Genomic DNA, 16,900 nt, shown 5'->3' with positions numbered 1-16,900 from the left:
ATGGGGTCACCTGCTGAGCGGATCACTGGGAACTGTAGTCGGTCCTGCTCCGTGGCTAAAATCAGTAACCCCCACTCTTCTCCCTTGTTCTTGTCCATCTCTGCATCTCCCAACTTTGCTGACTGATGTAGGCACAAAGCTATTCATGGAAGCATTGTTTGAATTAGCAGGAGGCTAGATACAAACAAATGCTCATGAGCCAGTCTAGTTAGAAAACCACCGAGCATGCGTACAATGGAATCGTACTATGCAGCCATGAAAGAGAATGAGGGACGCTTTGTGTATCAGTATGGAAATGTATTCAAGACACATTCTTCAAGGGAAGAAGAACAGTGCAGAATTTTGTGTAAATATATTACCATTTGTGTAAGGAAAGGAAAAACAAACATGCAAGCATTTGCCTGAATGTGTATGTGAAGGACATGCAACAGTGATTCATGCTGAATGTTGGCGGGGAGACAACTGGGTGTTTTGGAACAGAGATGCGTCCTCCATCCACTGTGAACTTTGAAGCACATGAATTACTGAGTTCGAAAATTAAATACAGACAAATGAAATAGTCTTCAAAATATACCTTCCCTCAGTCTTCTCTCTCGCCAATAAAATAATGCAAAATAGAACAGACCTCCAGTTTGCAGCCCATTATGATATTTCCTGTGTAGTTTGGGCTTTTCGTTTTTGTTTTGTTTTGTGGGGGGAGTAATCAGATTTATTTTTTTTTATTATTCGTTTAATGGAGGTCTTGGGAATTGAAACGAGGACCTCGTGCGTGCTAAGCATGAGCTCTGCCACTTGAGCGCTACCCTCCCCCTTTATTTACGTAATTATTTAACAAAATTTTTAAAAATGGGCTTTACTTTTGCCTCCTGCTCATCTTGGCATGCACCCCTTTCCATGTCTCCCGCTCCTTTGCTGGATCTGGAGAGGAGGGTCCGTATTTTGTCTCCCTTCATGTTTGCCCAGAGTAGGAATTCAAGCACCTACTGGGCATTTTGGCTACTGGCCTGGTGCTGAGACACCGATGGGTGACGACACCATCCAGCGCCCCCAAGACCCCCTCATTTATTTTCTTTTGTTCGTATACAGGAGGCTTTATTCCTGTACCTGGGGAGAGGCAAGGAGTGATGTGGTTTGCAGGCCAAGAGGAAAGGAGAATGAGGAATGTAAATGAGAGAAATGAGGACAGCTTGTCAACCACGCTGGGTCTCTTTGCAAAGATGGGGTGGGAGGTGGTGAAAAAAGCTGATAAAACTGTTTTCGAGTACATTTTTGTGAGGCTTTGGAAATAAGAACCACCTCCCTGAACTGTGGTCATGAAGGGTGGAGCGAGGCCACTCTCCCATCCTGGTGGAACCCAGCCCCCAGGTGACACCCCCGGAGCTGGGGGGAGGGAGCTCCTTCAGGAAGCTTGGAGGCTGCAGAGGCTGTGTTGACAGCCAGAGCTGAGATGGAAAATAATGGGAAGCTGCGTGAAGCAGCAGCAGACAACCCACAGGGTCGCATCTCAAGTGTCACTTGGGAGCTCCCAGAGGCAACTCGCTAGTTGCAAGGAAAGTTCCCACTGAGATTAGGGCTCTGTGTGCGTGCGTGGTGGGGGTGTCCAGATGGAGGAAGACTTGAAGCCGTTGAAATTTGGGCATAAAGATGAATACAATCCACTTTTATATCCAGAGTGGCCAGACAGCCTTTGTGCTACTAGTTTACGTTTATTGAAATAATTCTTAATCAGAGTATAATTTCAACTCTTTCCAACGATGAGACATATTTAAAAAGTGAGATCATCTCTATTTGAAAAGACACCATTCTTAAATTTCAGAGTCTTGTCAGATCCACCAATTCTTCAGCTTGCTGTGAGTGCCCCTGAATTATCTAATTATCTGCAGGGTCCTGATTTCATCTCAATTGTTTTTTTTTCTTTTTTTTCCTTTTCTTTTTTAAAAAGCTGATTTAAAGGCGATATTTTATTATTTCTCTTTGAGTAAAAATTATTTACTCCTCATTTTCTATTTTACAAATCCATAAATACAAGAGAATTAAGTTTTTTTTCATTTTTTTAATTGAAGTATAGTCAGTTTACAATGTGTCAATTTCTAATGTACAACATAATTGTTCAGTCATACATATGCATACATATGTTTGTTTTCATATTCTTTTTCCTTATAGGTTACTACAAGATATTGAGTATAGTTCCTTGTGCTATGCAGTGTAAACTTATTGTTTATCTATTTTATAGATAGTAGTTAGTATCTGCAAATCCTTAACTCCCATTTCTCCCTCCCACCCGCTTCCCCCGCTGCTAACTGTAAGTCTGTTTTCTGTGTCTGTGAGTCTGTGTCCATCTCAGCTTTCTGGATGCTGCTCGTGTGCCCAGGATTCCCCTTGATCTGGAATCCTCACTCTACCTCCCATCACATCTCCTCACCCTCCAACCTGCACAATTTCTATTCATATTTGAAGACAACAGCTAATTCTTTTAGAAACACTTCTTGCCCTTTCCAGTGCAAGACTGAGCTTTTGCTCCTTCTCTGTGCACCCCCAGATATGCCACATCTGCTTCTGTATAGCAATGATTGTGTAGCAGTATACATCCCGGTTCATAAGATGCTCCACTCGTTCAAGGTCATTCAGCTGCAGGCCTAAAGTTTGTCTTCTGAAACTTCTGAAACCTGCTACCTTCATCTTGGCTTCAGCAGAGGAGGGCATGGAGGAGTGAGGTTTGGGAGATCGGCCCTGTAGCACCCAACGGAAGGCCGTGGGGGTGCGGGAGACGCGGAGGTCCGCGCACCAAAATGACTGGTGACCTCGAGGGATGATTTCCGGTCTTGTTGCTAAAGAGAATTTAGGGAAGCACAAAGGACACGAAGCTGCGAGATAAAATTAAATTAAAACAAGAGAAGGAATAAGGCAAAGGGAAGTTGAGGAGAGAGAAAGATGAACCGTGAAGCGTGGCTACTGCACGAATTCCACGCTGCGGTTTCTGGTGCATTTGCTGGAAAGGCCCGTGCATTTGGCTCTGCACCGTGTGCAGCAGGGAAACCAAACCAGTCATGATCTGCGACATCCATGGTGACACGACGGTGGCTAAGGGCCTGGCTTTGTCACCTTACACTTGGCCTGACCCAGAGGAAGGCAGAGAAAGTAAGGGCGCCCAGGTGTCTTGTCCTAAAGGCATTTGCTGGTGACTCAGGCTGACTTGGGGGGCGGGGCAGGGGCTGGCTTGCGGGGACAGTGAATAGACCCGGAGGAGCCATCAGAGGAGGAGCAATGCAGCATCCGCTGCTCCTTGCCCCCGCACCCCCCACCCCCATCCCTGCCTCATTCTTCTGAGCCCCAGACAGCTGGCCGGGCTGCGGGGCGGGCGGGTGGGGGGGGGGGAATCGCAGCGCCCCTGGGGACCCCCTTCCCGGCAGAGCCCAGCCCAGCCCCGCTTGCAGGTCCCAGCGTGAGCCTTCCGGGCTCTGCTCTGGGAAGCCGCCCCATCCTGGAGGGCCCCCATCCCTGGGCACTTGGCGTCCACGCGGCCGCATCACCGGGAGAGGAGGCTGCCCCCAGAGGAGGGAGCCAGGGACGGCCAGGGCCCCTCCCTGGCGAACCCATCAGGAGCCCTGTGGACCCTGCACCTGCAACATGGGCGCACTGTTCCGTGGCAAGTGTTTTGTGATTAGAAAAAAAATGACTTTGCTGCCTCCCTGTACTTCCATCTTGGAAGCTCTGTGAGCGCGATGCTGCGATTCAAGGCGGAGAGGAGAAAGGAGGAAATTATTCCCTTCCTCTCTCTACTTTTTTCTTACTTTATACTTTATACATCACCCTCCTCCCCCCAGATTTGTAAGCACACACACACACTCTCTCACAGCCCTGGATGGGTTAACTGAAAACAGCGCCCCCTGGACGCGGCCTGGGGTAGAACGGTCCATAAAGAGCAACCCCACGAAGGTTCAATCGCGGTGTTTGTGGGGGTCCCCCGGGAAGCAAATGCTCATTTCCTAAGGAGCTCTGGCCTCTTACTCTGGCCTGCAGCCGCACTTCCCCTTGGCCGTTGCCAGCAACACTCAGCCAGCCCAGCCTCCGACAGAGCCCAGAGGAGCCGAGTCATCCTTGCTTTAAAGCCAGGAATACTCATTCTCTGCTCCCAGCCCTCCGGGCCTGGCTGGGGCCTGTCACTTATCTGTGCTGCAGGTGATGCTTTTCTCAGTCTTGACCTTCAGCCACGCCCGGAAAGGACGTGAGTGGGCCTAGGGCCAGTTTAGGACCAATCCCGGTCAAATGGAGGTAGGGAGATCCTGTTTGTGTACTTCTGTGCAACATGTGTGTCCCCAGCTGAATAAATCTTCAGTGAAATAAAGGCTGACGATTTGGGAGGAGAGTTCATGTCCATTTAACAGGTGGCCGTTTCGGACACTTTGGTTTCTTCTCTGGCCCAGGGAGATTCAGTCCTCACCCATCCCTTGCGTGTGTGCTCCAGCTGTCAGCTGGGTGGTTCGTGGAGCAAGAAGGAGGAGTGAGAAGCGGAGGAGAGACAAGGGGGCACTAAGGGAGATCCGGACGTCTCTCTCCTGATACCACCCAGAAACCTCTAACTCAACAAACCCAAATTTCACTGGCGCCTTTAACCCCTGAACTGCTCCTCCATCCCTAGGACCCCCCCACCCTTGTCCCCAGGCCCCTAATCCTATCACCGGGCCAGTCTCGCCTTCTACGTCCACCAACGCTCCAATCCCCACCACCTGCTTGGTACCCACTCCCCCAATCTTATCTTTCACTGTGACGTTACAGGAAATGCCGCCATGTTTCCTCTCACCTCCAGGGTAAAGTCCAGAGAGCTTGCAGGCTTTAACAGGTCACAGAAGGAGCGCTCAATACCTCCAGTTTACCAGGTTACTTCGGTTTCTCGCCTTCTTTCACCTCTGAATCTTTGTACACCCAGGTCCTTCTGCCTGAGCAACCTTCTTTGATCTCATCTGGCTACTTCGAATTCATTCTCCTAGATCCCAACTTGAATATTTCCTTCTTCTAAGAGGACTTTTGTGATCTAGCTGTCGATTCCTTGCTCCTCTTCCCTGTTCCTTTGGAACCCACCACCCCTGCCGTCCCTTGTAGTTGCAAATTGACTTGGGGGCGGTCCTAAGTTCTGGGAGGGTGGGGACCATGCTTACACTGTCCTGTGGGATTTCTAGACTCTCACACAGGACTAAACACAGAGTAGTGCTTTATAGATCTGTCCTGAATGAACGAGAAAGTGGATTGAATGCAGTGTCTATAAGCTTTCCAGGGATCAGATGTCTGGAAAAGAGCAAGATCCCTGTGCTTGAATCCTTGGTCCAGTGGTGGCAGAATGTATTAGTCAGACAGAACCAACAGCAGATATATATGGGGGAGATGGGAAAGAAAGGGAGAGGTCTTGATTTATTTTAATGAATTGGCTTACATGATTGTGGAGCTGGTTGGTCCAGAGTCCGCAGGGTAGGCTGGCAGGCTAGAGACCCGCAGAAGACCTAATGTTGCAGCTCGAGTCTACAGTCTGGAGTCAGAGTTTTCTCTTCCTCTGAGACTTCAGTTTTTTTGTTGTTGTTGTTCTCTTAAGCCCTTCACCTGGTTGGATGAGACCCACCCACCATCTGGAGGGTCATCTGTTTACTCAAAGTCTACCGATTTCAATGTGAATCACATCTAACCAATACCTTTGCAGCAACAACGCAACTGGAGTTTGACCAAATATCTGGATACCTTGGCCTTGGCCAAGCCAACATATCGAATGAACCATCACCCAGGAGCTCCAGGCGAGTTATTTAATCCCTCCTACCCTTTGCTTCCCATTGATGGGGATAACACCCACCTTGCAGGGATGTGCAGAGAATTAAAGGAGACCATCTCTGATGAGCAGCATTGACACTGCCCCGCTCACAGTAGACACCAGTCCCCACTTCTGGCCACACCCTTATTCCAGCCATGCTTTGTCCCAAAGGGAGGGAGGACCGTGTAGCAACAGAGATTCCAAGTGCCGGGCATCTCCTGCTCTTTCCAAACAACCATCTCCGTGGAAAGGAGGCTCTTGAGGAGGAAGACAGCCTCTACCCTCAGTTCCTGGAGGCTGGCTGAGCATGGCTGCTTCATTCCATTTCCATACCCTGTGGAAAAGGGGGTCCAAGGGTTGGCGATTGTTGAGATCAAAGTCACATGAAGATTTTTTAGTGGAAGGAGGGGTAAAGCAAGGTTGGAATTGGAATTCTGCCCCTAGTTGATTTGTCACCTCTATCAAGGTTCTGGTGCCACCCAAGCTCTGGAATCATAGAAGGCCAGAACCCAAGATTTTATTTCTAACCGGGCGGGGGTGGGGGCGGCCCTGAGTCTGAAGACATCACTAGGGCATGTGCACATATGCTTCTATGCCTTTGGCTTTTGTTCCCTTTTCTCTGAAATTGAAGATAATTTTGTGTGATAAAAAAAATGCTTAAATGCAAGACCCACAGACCTCCTTCTATTTTAAGTAAAAATTAGCTTTCTTTTTCAGTAAAAAAAAAGAAAAAAAAAAGAATAAGAAAAAATATTGCCCATCATGTGTGTGGCCTGAACACAACCCTCAAAACATCTTAAAGGTTATCCATCAAGGTTCTTTAAAAGGAAATATATTATTCTTAATCATGCTTATCTTATTAATATATAATACTTTGTGGAATTATTTTTTACCCTATCATCTTGTGCCAGAAGGGGCCGTTTAGCATCTAGTTATTTGTAGACTAAAACAGAAACAAAATATACGGGACTGTGTTTACTATTTTAAACTTTACTCTCTACTGCTTTGCCTTTCAACCTGAAAAGGAATTTTGTGTTAACAGATCAACGTTTGGCCCGGGGTCAACGGTGCTCCCTTCAGGCCAGGAGGGAAGGCCTCAGAGAATTCGCCTGGGCCACCAGGCGGTCGTATATTTCTTCCTTAATCCACCGTGCGTGGGCGACGTATCAGGCAAAGGTATAAATAAAATGTTCTGGCTCTACATATGGTATTTTGGGTTGACAAAAAAATCCTTCATCAACTTTTTCCATCCCTATCAGCAGTTTTATTCATTATGGGACATCCAGCACGTCTCCTCTGGGGATTATTTGAGAAGCAGGAAAACCTCTGCATGAAAAGAGCATGTTTGCTGGAAGATACGGTGCAAGGATTGAGTGCTGATGGGAGAGTGGTCCCTATAGGGTCAATCTCAGATGTGCAGTGCGGCTTCCCCTGTCACTGGCTTTCCTGTCCTCAGGCGCATGCGTTCTTCAGTTGCGTGGCCACAGTGATGGAGAAACACTTTCCTGTTTCCCTCCGGTGTAGCAGGACCATGTCCGTGGGCTGGTGGAGGGGATCCCCCCACCTCTGTCTGCACCCAGCTTGTGTTTTTCCTAACATGGGGGGGGGGTCAAGAGGGAAAAATCAGGCCAAAAAGGATATAATTTCAAAATTTTAAAACAGTATCCCTCTCCGTTTGCCCTAGCACATTGAAATTACTATGATCTTTCTGCCTCTGTGTGAGTCTGGGTTGGCTTAGGTGCTGGAAAAAGTACACCTGGCATTAAAGAGAGTCAATTGATGGGGGGGTCTGTGTCCTGAGAGGCCGAGTACTTAAATACATCCTACTGGGTGGCCTCATTCATCAGGACAAAGAGAAAGAGCCCACCTTGCTAACTGCAGAAACAGACGTCATGGCTCAGGTTTGGCGAAGGCCCTCAGGGTCTGAGGAATGTAACTTGGGAGCTGGGGTCACAGCACACACACTCCCCTCTACCTGGCGGTGAGCTTCCGGCCCCGCACATCACTGCTGGGTGTGGGAAATCTGGGCAAATCAAGACGAGCAAACAGCGGGCCAGATGGCCCCTCACTCTTCTCTGTCATCTTCCATCTCTGATCATCAGCAGATCACCTGTCCTTTCAGTACAGAGACACTGCACTGCCTCTGCTTAGGTCATTTCTGTTACTCCAGATGGGTACCCTCAGCTGCAGGCAGATGGCGGTCAATATCCTTAGAGAGGGACCCACCTTGTAGCTCATGAACTTGAAAGCTTCAGCCTCAGGGCCTCTTCCTTGCACAGGTCCCCTTCCAAAAGCCAGGCGAGCCCTAGCAGATCTCATGGTCTGATGTGTATTTTGAATGTCATAACAGTAAGATATATTTATAGTCGTGGTTCGTTAAGACTGCCTCCTGTTTCCGATCCAACTTCCCCAATCTCTACTGTTGGGGTGTCCGTGCAGTCACAAGCATCTTAGGGCCCCAGCTACAGGGAAGTGGAGTTGGGGAGACATTTGGTTGGGGTTTAGCAGGGGACACGTTTGTGGTTGGCAGTTGCTACCAATTGCAGGTAAGTTCTCACTAGCCTAGAAATGACTTCCAGGATTACCCCTTTGGCCCACTGCGCGGATGCACCCAGCTCTGTGACCCCACGTGTGTTTATTCTCATCCCAAATAGGTGTTTGCTTTTGTACCTGATTATATATGCTTAGTTTTGAATTTTGCTTAACGAGGGCTCCCCAGATTGTTCAATCTTCAGGTCCCAGAAAATCTCCATACGCCACTGACTGTCCTCCGGACCGCAGTCAGGTTGCTCCTCTTAAAGGAGACGTGTGCCCCGGGGATGACTCCTGAATTTGAACTCTTGGATGACTTTCATCCCTTTGTGAAGTGTGCATGCTGCCCTCCCATCCTGGGCCCCCGAGATCTCGCCACCTGCGGCTCCTTTGGCCACGTGGTTCCCCCCATCAAAGTGACTACTTAGTGTTTGTCTGATGAACTTCTATTTGTCCTTCACCGGGCGGCAAGGTGGAAGGTCACTCAGGTGGGTTGGAAACCAGCCAGAATAGAGCTGGTTCTGAAGGGCTCTAAGTGTTCGCAGGAGGCTCCTTCATGGAAGCTGGCCTTGGTCAGTTTGAAGGGCCAGAAGTGCACCTTGAATCCCTGGTGGGTGCCTCCTCGCTTGGCCCCGAGCAGGCACTGAACCTACGGTGCTGAAGGAGGTCATGATGCATCTTGGTACCCAGAGGGCTGAGTCGGAGGGCGGGACTCCAGACCGTCGCCTTCCTCCCTGGCTGGTCTTCCCATTGGTCTCTCCTTGGCCTCCATCCCAGTGGCAGTGGCCCTCTGGTCTGGATACAGCATGTTCAGTTCCCCTCCTGCCCCTCTTGCCTTCTTGCCCCACTTCCCAGCACTCCTGTTTGGTTCCTTCTTTTGAGTCCAGAGCTGGGGAAACACCCCAGAGAGAGTCCTTTGTTTCTCCTTTCCCCTTCATGTCTCAAGGTCGTCTCACAAGTTTCCCCATTCTTGATTAGTTTCCCAAGAAACTGGCACCTACAAATAGACTTCAGCTTGAATTTGTGACTCAAGGGTCCAGATCCCACGTGACAAAACAGAGCAGGAAGTGCAGCTGAAGATGAGCTTTGATTTCACGTGGTCGTATTATTAGTGGCAGCACTGATGGTAAAGTGGAGGCTGGTTATGGTCCACCAGGTCAACCAAAGACTTCAGGCAAGTGCTGCTTCTTTATTTAGTGAGCACTTTAATTAGTCACAAAGCTCTTAAGCTAAATTAAGCCAGAATTTTATTAATTTGCAGATTATTTTCTCCTCTTTATTCCCTTTCCCATCAGGTAAGGAAGATTGGGCCAAGTTATGGTCCCCACCCCCCGACCCCTTAGGATGCACACTAAGTATCAAGGAAAGATATAAGGAGACTCTGGGAAACTTCCAGGCCAAAGAAAGCAAATGTTAAATCCATCATTCGTGAATCACGCCAGTGGACAACTTTGCACAGCTCTCCTGTGATTAGCTTTTTGGGGAAAAACGAAGACAGCTTCCTTTGCAGCCCCAAATTTATGCACTTGACTCCTTCTTCTGGATAGCCAACTGGTATCCCCACGACCCCCACCCTAGTCTCTCTGCTGGGTCAGGGAAACAAGACGCTGCACCTCTCCTCCCTCCCAAGAGCTGCAGATCGGTGTAGATAAACCTGCTTCTCAAATTTGCTGTCTCCGATATTACTTTATTTAGATAAGCTGGAGATGGGAGTCCTAAATAAAAGCCTGTTATGGTAGGTACCTGTCCTCAAAGCAAACAGAAGTTCACCATTGTTCAACTTGACCATAAGAAATGGATCAGGTCAGAGTGCTGTCCCCCGAACTTGCCTTCTCGGAGTCTGGAGCTTTATAAATGAGATAAGGCTGGGACTTGGGCCCCATGGAGTGTCCTGGGCTCAGCTGGGGATGAGAAGTCCCTGGGACTCCTAGGCCTACTTTAAGTGCCTACTAGGTGATGGGGGTTTCTGGGGGGGGGGTCACTGGAGGACTGACGTGAGATCGATGTCAATTTCCCAAAGACAACATTGCCCTGCTGGACTTGACACAAAATGTCAAATACCAGAGAATCATAAGAACCCAGATAGTCATCAAGAGTGAACCGCTTTCAAGGTCATTTACTGTTATTCCGACGAAACTACAGTCCAGTGCTCAGCTATACAAAATTCTGATCTTGCTGTCATCTGCTGTAAGTAATCAGGGTTGCACATAGGATCAAGAGTGCAGGCTGGGAGTATAAGATAAATGACAGCTGACAGCCCACCATGTCTTCTAGAGAAGTTAGAAAGGAGACTAATTACGCTATGCAAAAATAACGAACTCTCAGAAAGGCTCAACAGATCTATTTTGCCCTCAAAGATAAGCAGCTTTTCTTTTTCCTTTTGTCAGATAATTAATAGTTTCTTATCTATAGTTCCCTTGCCCAAGCTCTGCTGTGAGGCAGAGCAGAAGAAAAGCTCTGGAACGTTCGATATGTTAATTACAAGGTTGCGACGTTATTAAATATAACCCAAACATGGTGGCCTCGAAGATCCTGGAATCTGTGCCAAAAGTGGATCACAGAAGCATAGAATCAGCAGAATGTTCAAGAAATGACCATTTCTCTAAGTTTCTTATTTATCCATCATTCCTTTGAATAGAGCTGAAATTATTTTTTACTTTCTTCTATCTGCTGTCCACACTTTCAATTTATATATCAAGTGCCTGTTCTTTGTGAGAAGGAGGGAGCGGGCCCACCACCACTGCAGCAAGGATACTGTGATGCTAAGACGGGTGTGATGCTTTCACAAAGCAATAAGCATGTGGAACCCACAGAACTGCTTGTATGGTTTTAGTGGGTCCCCAGAAGCCCACGTCAGTTTCCTGGTCCACGTCCAGGGCTCTGATGGACTGAGAACCCATAACAAGCCAGGAGGACTTTGTCCTAGAGAAGCAGGTGGGCAATGGGATGGAAGACCTGACCGAGAGGCAAAAGGAAGTGTTTGCTGCTTCCAAGTTTTGCAGTAACCTGGCTTGGACTTTAAGCCTCTTTCTCCTAGAAGTAGAGTGGGCTCCCTTTATTTTTCCTGCTCTTGGGCTAAGTCCTTCACGGCCCCGATGACTTCGTCTTCCCAGCACACCTCGTTGCTTGCCACAAATTGTGTTTTTTTTAACTTGAAGGAGAGAAGTTTGAAACAAAGCATTCTGTTTTCATGTTTTCGATTTGATATTCACGTTATCTGAATTCATTTGTATTCAAAAATGAAGAACCTGAAGAAAAAGGAAAATCCTGCCCACTTCCCCTGGGGAGCCTCCTCTCTCATACATCTTATAATCAGTTGCTGAGTTTGACACATCGGTGGGTGACCAGCCCAGCTCTAGTCCAGTGAGTGCGCCCCTTTCAAAGAACAAGCTGACTTTCCCACCCCTGGCGGGCAGGGGGCGCTGTGGGCTGGGGGAGGTGGGGGTTTCTCCTCTTTTAGACTGCTTCTACACATCAGCTGTCTCCGGTCCACGTTTCTTTTCTCCCTCTGGGGCCTTCTCTAAAGCATTTCCCTGCTCTACCTGACCCTCTCCACCTCTTTTCTCTCCATCCTCCCTTCTTAACTTTCAGCTGTGTTCCAGAATCTCTCCACCATGGGCCCAAGCCCCACCAGCCTCTAAGGCCCCCCCCCAGCCAACACTGGACTCGCACGGACCATCTTAGTAGCTGACCTGGCGACTCTTTGGGTGTGGCCCATATCACACACAATTTTTTCCAAATGGCTGGCCTTTGGCAAGCCCGAATTTTATTTTGTCAATCACTTTTTTCTCTAATTTTCCAGTCCCTTGTGTATTTTAAGAGGAAATTTAATCTGTCTGTCTCTGGATCATTGGCAATTACAGTAACTCACTGGAACCTTGTGTTGTAAGACTTATTTGATGTTCAGGAAGTTTTATGAACTTTTTTCAGAGTACGTTAATGATGTTCTTCCTAGAACCTGGAAATAGCCTTTGGCCAGCTGTGAACAAATTTCAACATGACACCATGTGGTTTTAGTCCAAGACTGAGCTAAAAGGTGTTTTCTCACCCCCATTAAGCCGTGGTTCAAAGTAGACTTGGTTACTGCATGCCCACAGGAAGAAGTTTAATTAGAACTGCTTATGCCTGCAGGGCAGGTCCTCATAGAGTGCCAGGAGTTACAGGGTGGGGTGACGAGGGAAGCCTGGAGAAGGTGACATCAGAGCTTCAGCCCTTTATGGTAACCCCCCCAAACATTAGCATGACCATGAGTGTGAAAAGTCCCAGATCCAATCATCCCAGTTACTAATAAGACATCTGAACTCAGGGAGGTCCTTAGACACACACATACCACTAATGAAATAACCAATGAGACCGGATGGCGGCAAAAGTGGGAAATGTGTATGGAAGTCGGTCTTCGGGGACGGAAGTCACTGTAAGTGGAGCCGCCCGTGGAAATGATGTGTGGACCATTGAAATGGGGGCTGGAGTTACCATTCCAGACCTTTGGAAGAGGAGTGAGGAGAATAGTTTTAACAGCTTTCGCTGTGCTAGGGAGGGAAGGCTGCACCCAGCCTGGAGAGTCAACTGAGCTTTGAAAGGTCTAGATTTACTGGAAGGCTGCAGACAAGGAATCAAGGGGGAAGAGTTGGGGGATGGGGGAGCACGCGTCCTTCTGAGTGTTCTCTGGGGAGATCTGTCTCTAATGGTGCAGAGGTGATATACAGCCGCGACACCCCGAACAACCAGTACCTAATACCCAGTCTTTCCACAATCCACATGGGAACTGGGGCTTGGCTGGATCCGCCCTGATGGATCTGCTCTGCAGCCGGTGTGCATCTGGACTAGCCAGGGTCTGCCCTGATTGGGTATTACCCAGGTTAAGTTGGTGATAAGTAATTTTGTAGCATTCCTTTTTGATTTAAACTTTGTAATCATGTTCTAGCTTTAAGATTATGAGAACATAGTTGGGGTTCCAGAGGAGTGACAAGCAGAGAATTCTTTCGATCAATTCCAATACCCAATGTATGTCTTCTACCAGCAGGACATTACACAGAGGACAGGGCAGGAGTCACACCAAGAGAATTTATGAGGAAAAAAAATAATAAAGAAGGAAGATCTAGTTTTATCACAGTTAGGGGACCAGTGATAGACCACCCTCAGACTTACACCACCGCTGATTCAACAGTGTTGAGAGCTGGATTCCATGTGGAGTCAGACATGATACTTCCCTCCAAGGAATGAGGGCTGCTAGGCGTGGTCAACATGATGAAGAAAGGAGATGTTTGGAGAGCTGTGGACTCCCTCTCAAAGCAGGCAGCAGCCAGGCCAGACCCTGTCCTTGTCACCTGAACCCTTCTCCTCCCTCAGCACATTTCTAAATCCTATGCATCTTTCAAGTCCAGCTCAAGCTGCATCTTTCCATGGAGCCTTCCTTGGTCCCCTCAGCCCATGTGACACCCCTGTTCATCTCTCTGCCCTGGATGCTGACAGTTTATGAAGTTTTATTGATGTTGCCTTGCATTGCTAGTCGCCTCTTTATAGCTGTTTTGTCTGGTCCCCTCCAGTTACATGGTTATATTCCCCCCGGACTAGGGTTGTTGGCGCCATGTTGGTTTCCTACCAGCCTAGCCTAGAACCTTCACTAGCCGACTGCATGGAAGGGTGTGAGGCTTCCTGAACCTACTAAACCTTAACATGACTCCAGGTGGCCACACTGACTAGTTTTGGGGGTGGAAAACAGACTCCTGGGCTTTGGAGGAAGAAGGCGGGGAGAAGGTGTAGACCAGGCCACAGGAGAAATGAGAACTTGAGAGGTACTCTTGATCAGTGCTGAGAAGCGCACTTATCTCTGTGTCCTGTGCATTAGGGGAGTCGAAGTCTGTGGCAGAACAAAAGCAAACTGATTTTTTTGGCATTAGGTGCATCTGACCAGACAATCTGAGGCAGCCTGGAATCGACACCTTCCCTGCCAAGAGCTTTTTTCCCTCCCATCTGCAATGTTTTACCCAAATGGGGATGCAAATCAGTGACATGATTGGGGACTTTATTCCCATTTCTCTCTCATGCAGATAAAAACACAAGTGAGTCCAATGAGGGCTACTGTTATAATCAGTGTCACCATCATTGAAATCAAACTACTTAAAGTCGACATTTCTATGAAATGAGGTTGGCCCAATCTCAAGTCTAGGGTCATTAGAGGCCACTACCCAAGGCCCACTGTTTATACATAATGCCACCTTATTTTTAAGGTATTTTTTTCTATGATTTTTTTATTGTACCTGTAACTCCACATACTTTCTACATCAGGGATTACCTATCAGCCAAGTGGGCCAAAAGGGAACACACTGTGAAACAGAGAAAAGCAGAGATGTCAAGCAAGAAAGATTTGCAAGGACATCTGAGTAGCCAAGTGCCTTGTTAACTGCCCTGCAGGCTACTGAGATGTCAAATCAAAGGGCAGAAACACTAACGTTGGGTTTGGAGATATGAGTGTAGTTGTTAATCTGGACAACGGCGGGGTCACCCATGTCTTTTGGAATACTTTGAAGACTGAATTGGAGGTAAGAAAGTTAGATGCTAATAAGGACAACTTAACACAACAAACTAGAGAAAACGACCAAAAAGAAGCAGAGATACAGATGTGGATACAGAGAACAAACTAGTGGTTACCAGTGGGGAGTGAGGGAGGGACAATGTCAGGTGCAAATTATTGGGCATAAGATGGGCTCGAGGATGTATTGCACAACGCAGGGAAAATAGCCAATATTTTGTAATAACTGTGCATGGAAAGTGAGCTTTAAAAATTGTATAAAAATTTTAAAAAATCACACCAAAAAAGGAGCATGTTTAGCTATGAAAGAGAGAAGATAAAAGGGTTAGGAAGGCTTTTGCTTTGCTTTGTGGCCCTTTCTCCTTAACTCAACTCAACTCTCCACCATCTTGGGGGACTCACTGGCTCTCCTCTCCTCTCATCCAGATGCTGGTCCATCCCTCCAAAATCTGTGTTCTTTTCCATGCTAAGGGCTTTTGTTCCCCACACCAGTTCAGACGCCAGTCTTCCCTCTGCATCGCCTCTCCCCAGTGAGGTGTGCCATCTTGGCGTCATACTCGTTAGCGTGATCTGCTAAACCTGGAAATGCTCCATCCTTGAAAAGAGGAAAATCTAGTTGAAGCCTTAAAGTTAGCTATTGTTTCCTTTAAAATATCTCCAATCCAAAACAATTACTTACGTAAGTCCCCATCTCCACTGTTCTTCGTAAGTGGAAAAAAAAGTAGAAAGTTTTACTCTATTCTCCTCTTTAGCTATTTAGCAGATGTCCAAAGGTTGTGTGTATGTATGTGAGTGTGTGAAAGAGAAAGAGAGAGGGGAGAGAGAGAGAGAAGGGAATGCATAGTCTAGAAAGAGAGTTGAGAATCAGTCGAAGGCATCTCTTTATGTAATTATTTTGATCTCCAACTACATTTTTGGCAGGTGTGTGTAGAAGCAGCTTGTATCTTCAAATTCCAATCTAGGAAAGTTACAAGACACGATATAACAGGTGTTTGTGCTTTCTTTTCTTATCCGTTTGTTCTAATAGATTTTCCATTCATCTTTGAGTTTTCTGGGTTCACAATTTTAAGTCCAAAGAATTCTTTTCTTCTTCCTTCTCAAGAGTTACATGTTAATTTTCATTTCACGTCTAATTTGCCTAGCTGGGACTTCAGAGCATCGTTAAATGCAGCAAGAAAGAATGGACATTTTTGTCTTTTTCCTGAATTCTCATGATTCAGTATGAATTTTGATAGTGGCTATTGGTTTAGTATTCATATTCTTCCTTATGTTATGGAAATACCCACTTATTCACAGTAGAGTAGAGTTTTTGTTTATTTTAACATCAAGAATGGGTGTTGGATGTTAGAAACTACATTTTCAGGGTCTACTATAATGTTAATATGATTTTCTCCTTGTACCCACTGGGATAAAGTTTGGAGTTTCTGGCGCTAAACCATTCTTGCATTCTTACAATAAACCCAACTTGCTCACAAACACTTAGTCATTGTTTTTTAAATTTTTTTGACTAACTGGGTTTTGTTTGAAATGTTTAGGACTGGGTAAGACAGTTATTTAGTGTCCATGTTTACAAAGAATTGTTTATGTTTTCTTTTATCTAGATGTCATCCTTCTATGTGTACATGAAGATCTCCTTTGGGACATTCTGTTCTGTCCCACAGATCTGTCTAGTCTGGTACCAGGACTAAATATTCTTATCCTTCTAGTACCACATTTTTAGATCAAGTTCCTCCTATTTGTTTTTTCTGCCCCAATATTTTACTTGTTATCTTTGCCCGTTTGTTTTTCCAGATTGATTTTAGAAATCATTTGTCAAGATCCAAGAAAAGTACCACACTTACATTTTATTTAAATTGCATTCATAGATTATTTGGGGGTAAAACTGACAAACTAATGCAGACATTACACTAATATCTTAACTAATATTAAATAACTCTTAATTCCTGGAATTAAATCTACTAGATCACCTTGTATTATTCTTTCAATAAACCGTCAAAATTGAATGGGTAACACTTGATTTAGGATTTTCACCTGTAATTAAC

General features: G+C 46.6%; 1 long non-coding RNA gene across 1 annotated transcript; it reads right to left on the bottom strand.

Annotated features, from left to right (window-relative positions):
- Window positions 1-5,775: 5,775 nt before the first annotated feature.
- On the bottom strand, window positions 5,776-13,195 carry LOC140697592 (uncharacterized). Its single transcript, XR_012074748.1, has 2 exons — window positions 13,058-13,195; window positions 5,776-6,128 (listed from the first exon to the last, which is right to left on the bottom strand). It is a non-coding gene; the product is annotated as an uncharacterized lncRNA (long non-coding RNA).
- Window positions 13,196-16,900: the final 3,705 nt, after the last annotated feature.

Source organism: Vicugna pacos, chromosome 7, assembly GCF_048564905.1.
Source record: "Vicugna pacos chromosome 7, VicPac4, whole genome shotgun sequence".
NCBI lineage: Eukaryota > Metazoa > Chordata > Mammalia > Artiodactyla > Camelidae > Vicugna > Vicugna pacos.
This window is presented reverse-complemented; position numbering and strand designations above follow the sequence as displayed.